This window comes from Miniopterus natalensis, chromosome 5, assembly GCF_054644295.1.
Source record: "Miniopterus natalensis isolate mMinNat1 chromosome 5, mMinNat1.hap1, whole genome shotgun sequence".
NCBI classification, from domain to species: Eukaryota; Metazoa; Chordata; class Mammalia; order Chiroptera; family Miniopteridae; genus Miniopterus; species Miniopterus natalensis.
The window spans coordinates 67,020,341-67,032,348 of NC_142085.1; the positions used below are offsets into that span (position 1 = coordinate 67,020,341).

The 12,008-nt window shown below is 40.9% G+C and overlaps 1 pseudogene; it reads right to left on the minus strand.

The window, feature by feature from the left end:
* Nucleotides 1–1,813: 1,813 nt before the first annotated feature.
* Nucleotides 1,814–11,224, minus strand: LOC107537033 (eukaryotic translation initiation factor 5-like; annotated as a pseudogene).
* Between the last annotated feature and the right edge of the window lie 784 nt (nt 11,225–12,008).

Consider the following 12,008-nt stretch of genomic DNA (forward strand, 5'->3'; position numbering starts at 1 on the left):
TGAGTGGGTAGAGTGGTTACAGGTTTTCAAGATGCTCTGCAGAAAAGGCCAGATAGAGAAATAAACACATGAATGAATGAATTATGAAGCAAGCCTGTGCTGTAGGTCATCTTATGGTTAAGATTCTGGTTCTTAGAGGTGTTTTAAGCTCACTCTCTAATTTATCTGTTGGCTCTCAAGCCCCCACCTCTAAATGTATTAGACAAGCCTACTCTTTTATAAGTTGTTTCTAGGCTCCTGCTGCTCCAAGTCATGAGGGAGAAAGTGCAGGTACAGACAGGGAACAATTCTTTCCAAAACCTCTGGCCTGAAATTAAGCACCTTAGGTATGTGACTGGTACTGGATTTCAAATATAAATTTAAAATAATAATAACAATAATAATACCAAAAGGAAATGGTACGGAATTTTTTGTATTCCCATAGTGTACTTTTTATGGAAAGAAATAAATGCAACAAGTTTCTACTTTGGAAATGATTTCTCCGATATAGTCAGAACCCACAACCAGTGAGTTTAAATCAGCTAATTGGGCAAAGAATTCACAAGGAAGTTATTTCCCAATCTTAAGCCCAGGATGGGCTGGACCAGGCCCTAGTCTCTTGTATTCAGTAGCCATCACCACAGACTCCATGAGTGCCTGACTATATTCAATGTAAAATAAAAGACGCCCCAAGTCTTTCACCAAAATATAGGCTGGCTTAGAAGTACAGTTTTAGTTTTCTTTTTAAAATAAGATATTTGGGGGGGGGGAGAAATCAAGTTTGAGACATAACAATACTTATTTTGGCAAGATAACACCCAAAACCTATGTGTCCAAATGTAAAAGGCATTAAAAAACAAGCCATAATATCAGGGAAAATCAACACTAAAAAAAGATATAGTACCTGTAAATATTTCAAAATTGTAATTTAAACTGTAAAAGCTGAAAATTATGCTGTTTTTATCAAGATTAAGTATACTTTTTCTTTTCCCAAATAAAATCATAGAACTCACTATTTAGTCATACCCTGAAGCTTGAGAGTTTTCTCTCAGCGCAAAGCAATGGCTACATACATATAAAATGCTTATTTGTCATTGTAATAATTCCCCTGGCTCATCCAACGTGCAATGCACATGACTTCAAAGAGTACAATTTGGGGAAAATGCATGCAAACCGAAAAAAAAAGAAATTTAAGTTTCAAAACCTGCTCTGAAAATTATTTCTAGGACACACAGGTAATTTTTACTCTTAGTAAGATAAAGGGATTGCACTGCCCACCTTGACATGGTAAGAATGTACATTACCAGATGCCAATTTGAGGTAACACATAAAAAGTATTACATTTCTTAATGGCTGAATAAGGCAATTATGAATAAGTTTATGTTCACATTCTGCTGAGACCTCTTTACAGTCTCAGCACCTAACAGTTCCTAACAGGCTCCAGGAATTCTATCAGGTTAAATGATGGCACCGTGTTTTTAAAAGGAGCCTATTATTTCAGCTTAAGTCGTTCAAAGCCAAAAATCTGAAGAATGACCCAAATCAAACCTTTATTTTTATAACTGTATAAATGTGATCCAAATGTGTCCACCACTAATTTTTCAAAGGGATACAGGCTATAAATAAGCAAACTACATCTGCTCACTGATATGTGTGTGGACTCCCGCAATGTCTCACTGGGCTTAATTACAGATTGCTCGCAGCAATATGTTTTTAGTGGAAAGTGTAGCATGATTTGAAGTCATTTTAGCTTTTGCACATACGTGTTGCACTTCTGGCTGATGAAGTAGAAAGATTCTTAACATTACAGTTAAGCTGGGAGGCACCCGCCCCTTTAAATGGCATCAATATCAATGTCATTGTCCTTGTCAGGCTTCACAGCTTCAACTTTCGGTACACCGGCCATCTTCGAATACATCACTTCAATCATCTCATCTTCATCATCTTCACCACCAGATGTTCCTCCTCTGCTTCCTTCAGCCACTTTATAATTGGTTCTTCTTTGATGCAGATCTCTGGCAAGTTCTTTTGAAACATATTTTTTCAAGTCCAGCTGATAATAACCTCTTACTCCAAAAGGTCTGTGTCATACATCCCCCTCAAGAAATTTGGAATATTGGCTGGCCGGGCATGGCTCAGCGGTTGAGCATCAACCTAGGATCCAGGAGATCACGGTTCGATTCCTGGTCAGGGCACATACCTGGGTTGTGGGCCCCATCCGCGGTTGGGGCCATGCGGGAGGCAGCCAGTCAATGACTCTCTCATCACTGATGTTTCTCTCTCTCCCTCTCTCTTTCTCTCTCTGCAATCAATAAAGATATATATATATTTTTTAAAGTGTAATCTTGGAGATGAGCTGAGCATGATGCTTCGCTACCACACACTCCAAACCATGAAGAAGATACCGTTGAGCTTTTATGTTGTGGGAAAATTGTAGAAAATGATCCCTATATTTCTTAATCTGTTCTTTAATCTTCTCATTAGAAAGGACTTCAGTCAAAAGAAGAGGACCTATAGCTTTTTACATCTCACTTTTCTGCTTCACTTTCTTCGTCAAATCCTACCCCTCTTCCTTTTTAACCAAATCAAACAGGGTACTGACCTGCTCCCCAACAGTCCTTTCCAAATCATCGCTGAGTGTGAGAACTTGTGCTCGGCCGCACATTTCACCCATCCTGCGCCTTCTCCTTCCCCCATCGCCTTCCTCTTCTCCTTCCACATGCTGTGTAAGGGGATTGATTTCATTTGGTGGTGACGACAGTGGTGTCTCACTGCTGGACAGGGAGCCATTTTCTTGTCTTTGCCCTTCCTGTTTTTCTGGGTTTCCTTTCCTTTCTTTCCTGTACCACTGTCACTCTTAGATAAACAGAATTTAACAGGAATTTAATTTAATGGGAAATTCTGTTGTTGTATAAACAGAACTCTGTTGGACAAATTAACATCAGCATGTTTCTTTGTAACTATAAATCACTTTACAAATTCCAGTTCTCATCATTATCAACAACTTTACCATGTACTGACCAAGAGCCTCCAGATTGTGAAATCTAGGTGATTCCCAAACTCTTCCAATGAACCTAGACTCCTCTACAATACAAAGGTGACTTTGAACACCACTGCCTGTGAAATCCTGATCTAAGCCTTATAATAGAAGACAAGTAGCTGGTCACCCTAATTACCAACAGATGACTTCAGAAATGAACTTTTTTTTAAGGAAGTAGTTGAAAAATCATTAGAAAAACATTCAAAATGTGGTCAACAGCAGGGACCCAGCGTGAAGCTTGAAGCAAACAGTGGAATCTTTAGAAGCCTACTTTGTGTTCCCAAGGTCAAGGGAGCAGACAGAGAGCATATTGCAGCACTTAGCCACCACGGGAGCCAGGGCACTCCTTCAGCCATCTCAGGTTTGGCAGGAAAAAGGATTATAATAAAAAACAAGGTAAATGATATTGCCCATAATATAAATATCACAACTGTGGACCTTATCAGTAATGGCATCTCAGCTACTTCAGGTAACCCATTTGCAAAACAAGATCTGTCGATGTCTCTTATTCTGAGATGAGATGGGACTATGTCTGGCTAACTGTATCCCGAGGCAAGGTATCTGGAAAAGTGCTGGGCACCTACCTTGAGGTTGTAGTAAGTACACCTCTGGGCTTTGGATTCTTTGAGCAGCAGATATTCTTAGGGCTTTGCAAAATCTAGAGAAGACTCAGCCATTCTGTGTATGTGAATTAATATGCCAAACAAGAAACAGGCAGAAAAAATATCAGAAGGAGTTAAAATCTTAGCTCATGAGAGGTAATAGGCATATGGTTTCACTTGTAAATCCATCAGTATTAGTCAATTCTTTCACTTAAAAATATCTTTCACTATATGACTCTAAACACAAAATAGGGCAGACTGGGTGGCGGTGGGGAAGTGCAAGGGGTGTATGGGGGGAGCTTTATCTGGCTCAAAAATTCCTGAAATGCTGCTTAAAAAAGTAATAATACATTTACTTCTAAATCCTTTCTTTCATGGAAATAATTACAATATGTGTGTGTGTGTGTGTGTGTTGGTAGAAAGAACACCAGCCTAGGAATTAGGTCCCTGAAGTTCTGTTCCTGGCTCTAAGTCAGCCCTTTTCAGTTTCTTCATCCAAGATCACCATCACACCACTCCAAATTGGACATATATCCTGTTCCATACACTGCCAAATAGGTTACCTCATTTACTCTACTCATTATTAGCCCCACTTTGTAGACCAAAAAACTGATCCACAAGAAGCCAACTGTTAGATGCAAAGAAAAGAGCAGAGGATGTGGGGTGAGGAGACAGATTTGCGTCACTGCCCCGCCATGCACGGCTGTTGGGTCTCTAGTTTAACTTTTACATAAAGTGCACCCTGGCACACCCTAAAAATATGGGCTCTGCTTCCTCCTCTCCCCAGGCTCAAGGACATGAAATATCTTAAGTGTCAAGGCTAGAATTCAAATTCAGATCTGTTGGTTTAAAAGTTAGTAAGTAATCTTTCTTTTTTCTGAGGAGGGGGTGACAAGGTCCTCCCTGGACAGGAAAGTGATGCAGAGTGTGACAAGGACAGAGAGTGAGGAAAGCTCAGAGGCAAGGGACCAGCAAGAGACTGTGGCCTGCCTTGGGCCATCCTGCCAGCCTCCAGTGAGTCATGGTGTAATAGCCTGCAAGGCACTACTTATAAAGCACATCATTTTTCACATCTTTTTTTGCTAATTATAAAAGTATGGCTAGATGCTGAATATGGAGTAGCTGGGCTTTGCAGAAGCTTAGACTAAGGAGATTTCTCACTCTAAAAAAATATTCAAAACATGGATTACATAGGTTATTCCACAAAGACCATATCTCCCCAGACAATGAAACATGCCATCTATGGAAATAGCAAAATAAAAGTAATACCTGCTAATAACAGAAAAAAAGGATCTGCCATAATTTCACTATCCTTAGAGAGTCACTTTAACATTTCAGTGCATTTACATCCAGTCTTTTCTGATGCATGTATTTTGTTTTTTGCATAGAGCTTATATATAAATATGAAACAAGAACCACACTACATGTACAGCTCTACACTCTACTCTTCTAAATTAACTTAAATTGTTTGTTAATGAAAATTTCCAGACACTGATCCCGTTGTTGGGTATGTTGATTATTTCTAATTTCTTTTTTACCATTAAAATCAATACTACAATGAACATCCTTGAACATAAATTTGGCAAAGCCTTTTTCAACTTTCAGAAAGATGTTCTAGGTAAACTTAGGGCATGTTCTGAGTGCTTACTACGAGTCAAACACTATGCTGTAGTTTATAAGCATTACCTTAATCCTCACCAAAAATCTTATATGATAATCTATGATGAATAGCCCCTTTTACAGATGGAAAACTGAGTAGAGAGAGATTAAGTAACTTGCCCAAGTTCACACTGAAGTAACAGAGACACGATTCAAACACATCCAGTCTGCCTCCAGGGTCAACACTTCTAATGAGAACATTGCCAGACTAGCCATTTCTCTAGCATTCTCCCTCCCTAAAAATGGGATTTTTCTCCACATCAGATGTAAGCATGAGCTGACCAATTAGAGAGTCCAACTTGATAGCCTGGAAAGACTCAAAAATCTGGAGTTTCCCTTGGTTGCTCTGGGCTCAAGTTATCATTAACAGGTAAACACCTAGCCGGTGAGTTGTACCAAACAGCCCCTGAGTCCATCCTGCTAATGACAAAAAGGACATTTGTTTCAAGGTCCCTTACAGCACACAACCTAATAAAGGTATGCTGCGGACAATTCTGCAGGCTCTTCCCCTAAAGTTGATTCTCAACTTGCTGCTTAAGAACATGTATCTTTCTTTACTAAATATATTTTCCTCCCTTCTGCACATGAAGATTTGTCGTTCTCAAATACTTCACAAAGTTTAAGATTAAGTGAAGATTAAGTCTATTGAGGAAACACACAAGAGCTTTATAATCAGTTTTGGGGGGGGGGAATGAAGAATTACTAAAGTTATAAAAATAAGTTTTTAATAACACCCCACTTTATTATGAAGATTGGACGTCTGTGCTCACATATGAAGAAAGATGCAAACAAAATATGGTAGAGAGAAGCCCAAAAAGGGACTCTGCAGCCTCCAGAACTGAGGACAGGATGTGTAAAGGGGAGTGAACAACATGAAAGGGGTTTTAGTAGGTGCAGTTGCGAAGGCGGGAAACAGCAGGCTGCCAAGAGAGGGAGGCTGGGCACAAAGGCGGTGCCTGGCGTAATGGGATACAGCTGAAGAAGGGAAAGCTCGAGATGAGTATCAGGGAGGACTTCCTGGCAGGGAGAGCCGCTGGCCTCCCCAGGGAAGGGCGGGAAGCTCCCTCACGCAGGACCCTGGCACCGAGCAGAGGCGAGCAGTGAGGGCCGCGGTGAAGGGAGAAAGCCTGGCTAACGGGATGAGCCGAGGAGCTGCAAGGCCTTTGCTATCTGCGGTTACTTTGATTACAGTAACATAACCCGTCAGGGATGTAGGAAGGGTTGTAGGGGGCGGGGTGCTTTAAATTTTTGAGTGAACTTAATTCTGATGGAAGGTGCCAGATTGACATCCTAAGAGACAAAAGCTCTCTATTCATCCGGACAGCATTGACAGAGATACATTTCCCCACCGGGCTTCACCAAATGTGTCCCCAGCCCAGGCATTGAAGAAGACGGAAAGCTCTGTCCTTTCAGGCTTGACGCCTGGCTTCTCACAGCTTCGCAACAACAAAGGGGTTATTAGCTTTAAATATTGGCCCTTAGACTGAGTCCCCTGCTTCCCCCACCCTAACAACCCAAAAGCTACATTTTGAAGGGACCACATACAATTTTTTAAAGTATCCATCTGGGAAGCATTAAAATAAGCAAGCCACTTTCAAAGGATGGTGTGTGGCAGCAAGCCTTGGTCCCACTCATTCTCTTTCCTACATGGACAGATGGAGGGATGGGTAGATGGATCTGGATATAATTCCTACATACTCTCTGCACCTAAACCTTTAATGAGAGCTTTTCATGTAGCTTCCTGTTCCCTTTCCATCCTTCTTTACCATCCATCTCCTTCCCCACCTTTTGTTCCAAAGAATAATTTCTGTTCTTCCTTAAATGTGTTTGGAACATGCCAGAATAGGGGGTTTTATTTAAAGGAAGTTCAAGTATAGACCTTCACCCACCAGATACTAAGCCAGTTAATTTAGTTCTCTTGCGCTCTATTGTATATCTCTCCTGATTTCTGATTTCCTTTACTTGAATTTTGCAGAAGTAACCTCAAAGTACTGGCAAAGTTCTGCACATAAACCAAATAGTAACATTCATCTGAGACCTAGCTCTTTGATCTTCTCTGAAAAGTATGTGTAAATTTGGGTGTTTTGTTCTCTATAGCTTTCTTTTGCCTGAGCCAGACATCACTGCCGTGTCCACGTAGTTACCCATCCCCCTGATATATGAAGCCTTGGTCTCAGTATGTCGCCAATACAGATATTTTATCTGCTTTTCTGGAGGCTGTAAGAGCAGAATACATGCTGCCTTTTCATTATACATCAGGCCACCTAGACCTAACCAGCCGTTTCTCCCATCCTTGTGGATGTAAACCTCAGAGAGGCAAAACCTTCCATTCAAGCAGTAGTGTAGGAGATGTGATCAAGTTTGCCCTGGGTCTCAGTGCTGATCTCAGAGATACTAGGCATAAAAGAAAATTCCAGTATTGACAGCCCCCCATTTTGTGACTGTTAGCAAAATTCCCTGCATGTACCTACAATGAACACATTTAATTACTAATTTTCTATAGAAAGTTTCTCTTACACTTGAATGAACTTGGGTGAAAACAAAGCTTTATGAGTGACCCCAAAGGGTTCAGGTGGTGTCCTTGCTGATGCTTGCCAACAGAGGTTGGAACTTGTTTCTCCCCTCTATGCTTAAATAATCAAGCACCAACTCAATAAGAGAGAGAGCTGGATTTGTCAGGAAGTGGTTGTTACCTTTGATTTCCTGCTCCTTCATTGCAGACAAAAGCCTGCTATACAGTTACCTCCAATTGGCGTATGGTGTACATTGCAGACCACAATGTAGGTAAGTAATGAATCCTGTAAGAATCTGAGCGACCTGACCCAAGACCCCACTCACAAGTGAGGAGACAATCTGGAGCCTGCAAACACATTGTTTTCAAGTTAGTGAAAAGCAATTTTAAAAAACTAAAATCACAGAGAAATAGAACACAGTGACTCTCCAATGGTGAGTGATTATTTTCATGGCTAAGAAGCAAGTGATTCAACAAAATATAATGCCCAGGGGTAAACCATGGTCAAATATAAGAAATACACCTTAGTGAATAATTACTTTCTTGTATCCACTTACTGCCTGAAGGTCTCCTGCTTCAGCACTTGTGTATCTCCACACCTAAACCAGCTAGCAAGAGAGTTTCCTTGAAAAAGTACCTGACGTAAACTTGTAATATAGTAGAGCTATGATAACCTCTCCATGACCCCCGGAATAAGTGTATCACTCTATCTGCAGACACTCAGCACATTGACTCCCTTGTACTTCTAACATTGCAGCCGATGAATTCTCGCTTGGCTAGCCCTTAACCAGGAATGCAGCTTGCCAAGGGTGCCTCTCCTGAACTGCAGGACCACAGCCTTCCCAGGGTGTAGGTGGCTAGCACAGTCTGCGCGCTGTAGGTCAGTGAGCTCCAACACACGTAATAGGAGGCCATGGCCTTGCATGTCTGTCTAATCCGCTGGCCACGGCATGACTAAGGTAGTGTCTTGGGTCTTTTACGCAGAGACCAGCCTCTTAGCCAAAAAGACCTGATGCCTTTCTTTATTCTCAATCATTGTCACATGGTTTTTATTTTTAACTCTGTCATAAGGAGACTTTGCATTCGGCTGCATCTTCTATATAGTACAGAAGCTCTTCTTTTGAACAAATAAAGTAAGTCATGAACTAATAGTTTGAATAATACCCTAGAGCCCCTTTGCATCCATATAATGAACCCATGTCGATATAACTCCATTCCAACATAATTTGGAATGCCAGGGCCAATTCTGGGGCTTGAAGGGGCTCTCAAACCTTCTCTCAAAGTCTTCTTTATTTGAACTCTAAGGAAATCAATGAAAGCTTATCCATAAGCCTTCCAAGATACCATCTGTCCCATGTGTTAATTTGAAATTTCTTCCCATAGAAGCCCACGCATGACCAGAAGCTCATGACTAAAATGTTTGTAGCTGGCTAAGCAACAGTTCACTTTCCTTTCCCATTAGTGCTCAACTTAACCATCCCCTCGCCCCTACCCATAGTTTTTCTATATTATCTCACAGAAATTACTTTAAAACTTATATTGTTTTACAAAAGTAGCTTTCAAATTTGTTTTCTATAACATTTGAAGTATAAACACACACACACACACACACACACACACACACACACACACACAGTCTTCCCTTTCTTTTAAAGCCACATAGTGACATAAAACAATCATTGTATTTTCCTCAAAGTTTTGTGGGAAGAGCTTGGCTGGGCGGTTCATCTCTTATCCTCATGGGGTAGCTGGGATTTGAGACTCCTATGATGATCCTTCACTCAAATGTCTGGTGCCTTATTGCTTCTTGGCCTCCCTCCACATGGTGCTTCCAGGGCCCCCCATGCAGTGTGGACTTTTCACGAATGATGGTCCTGAGATGTTTTTCTTACATGGTAATTTAGAGTTGCAAGAAAGATCCTTCCAAAAGACCCAAATGAAAGCTGCATGGCTTCTTCTGATTGAGCCTTAGAAATCCCTGAACATCACTGCTGCCACATTCTCTTAACCAAACAAGTCACGAAGGCCAGGCCAATTAAAGGGGATGGGAGAAGCAGATTCCATCTCCTGGCAGGACAATGACATATAGAAAGGGAGGGGATCGATCGATGGTGGCCATCTTGACTAAAAACTACCTCAGAGAAAATGCCGCAAATCCTCCTTTAATGTCACATTTTTCCACAAAGGTGTGAAAGCAGTGCTTTTTGTGCCTCAATTTTCTACAAAGTTTTATTTTAAAAGACTTTTCTCTTTTTTCTCACATATAGCTACACTTATTCATGGACTTAACATGTAAATCCATGAGAGGCTGGACTTGGAAATCTCTATACGAGTGACTAACACTATGCTTTACTTAGAAATTCCTCCCTGCTAATAATGTGTTATATAACCAAGTTGTCTGTTAAATTTGTTCTTCCCTCAGGATGCTCGTCAGTTCCCTCAAACTTCTGGAAGTTCCATTTTGCCAGATCACCAAACATACATAGACATTATAGACTCCAAATATTGACTATCGCTTGGACTCAAGCTGAGACCCCTGCTGCGTAAGTAGCCCAGCCCAGATTCTGGCACATAAGAGATGCCCAACAAGTATTAGTTCCCATCCCCCTTCCCTCTCTGACTATGTACTAAGACCTATGTCAAATATTGGATTATGATTCCTACTGACAGATGATAAAACTGAGGCTCAGAAAAGATAAGAGGTCAGTGCAAGTTATAAAGCCAGTATGTAATGAAGTTGAAACTTGAGCCCAGGTCATGGGACACAGTCTAGAGTTCTTTTTAGCTCCACCAAGGTTTATCAGAGTGCACTTATGCCCTTGAATTCAAAGCTATAAAATAGAGAGCAGATTCTTCAATGGAAAGGAATATAGCAGTAAGAAAAATGGGGTGCCAGGTTGGCGGAGATGGCCAATGAAATACAAGTAGTGCCCTAAAAAAAAATCACAGCACCCATTCACTAGTATTGCCTAGAGCCAAACTCATTATATCCCCCAGAAATACTATTCCAGAGGATTTACTTTTGCGAATATACACAAAGAGTGCACTTCTCATTTTCAGGGGAAAATATCAGTGACTCTAGTAGATAATTTTTAGCTCGCGCTGCCCACTCCAACTCCCTTTTAATCCCTCACATCCTGCTTACAGTTAATGGAATGCAGAATTCCATTTAGCCTGCCCTGCAGATCTCCCAGCAAGACGTCATTGCTGCGTATCAGTTACTAGGTGTGGGTTTCCTTTTTGCACCAGCTTGTCTGCCTTCCCAGGGATGAAATGAAGATTTCCCCAAGGAGAGAACCCAACATCATTGCCTCTTGCCTGGTCAGCTTCCATGGAGAGCCGGTAGCAGCCTTTGCTTCCAGCAACAACAGGCTTCGTATCCATAACAAAGGCGGCAGGAGGCTGTGATCTGGCCGTCTTCGATTCTGTCATTTAGCCAAGACAGTTTCCAGAGCCTTGCCCCAGAGCCCTAAGCCTCTGGTCTTTGGTGGCCCTACCACCTGGCGTACACTTATGGGTCAGCAGACAAATGAACCTAGGTTCCCCTCTCCTTGACTCCCTAGATCCCTGTGACTAGGCTAAATAAAGTTACTTCCTTTACTAAAATAGCGGAGGACCTCAGCCAAGAGGGCAAGTGACCTTAGGCCACAACAATATATGTCCCTTTGGGGGGCAAAATGCATAAATACCAGAATCATGGCATTTTTACAGTATCTTGGAGAAAGAAATGAACAAGTTCTTTAAATTCTGTGATGACTTTGTTTTAAATTATAAAATAAAGTATACTGTACTCATTAAAGTACACTGTACTTATTAAAATATACATGTTAAAATTCTGGAGAGAAGTATGAGAATTCTGTCCTTGAATTAACTTAATTATTCTTTCCTAGGGAAACATGCCCCGTAGGATCTGGTATAATAATAAAAGTAGCTTCAATTGTGCAGACAACAGATTTAACTTTACTGTTACCAAAGCACAGAGAGGTAAAACAAGAACAAACATACTGGGTTCCACAATTTAAAGTAGACTATAGTTGCATTTAATCCATTTTATTAACTTTAAAAGTTACTGACATTATCTAGTTATGTGTAGTTATTTTAAAAATTAAAAAATAACCAAATAAAAGCAAAAAATGAAAATTATGTATAGTCATACAACCTTGACATAACCACTGTAAATGCCTTGGGGTATGTATTCTTCTAGACTTTGCCGTGT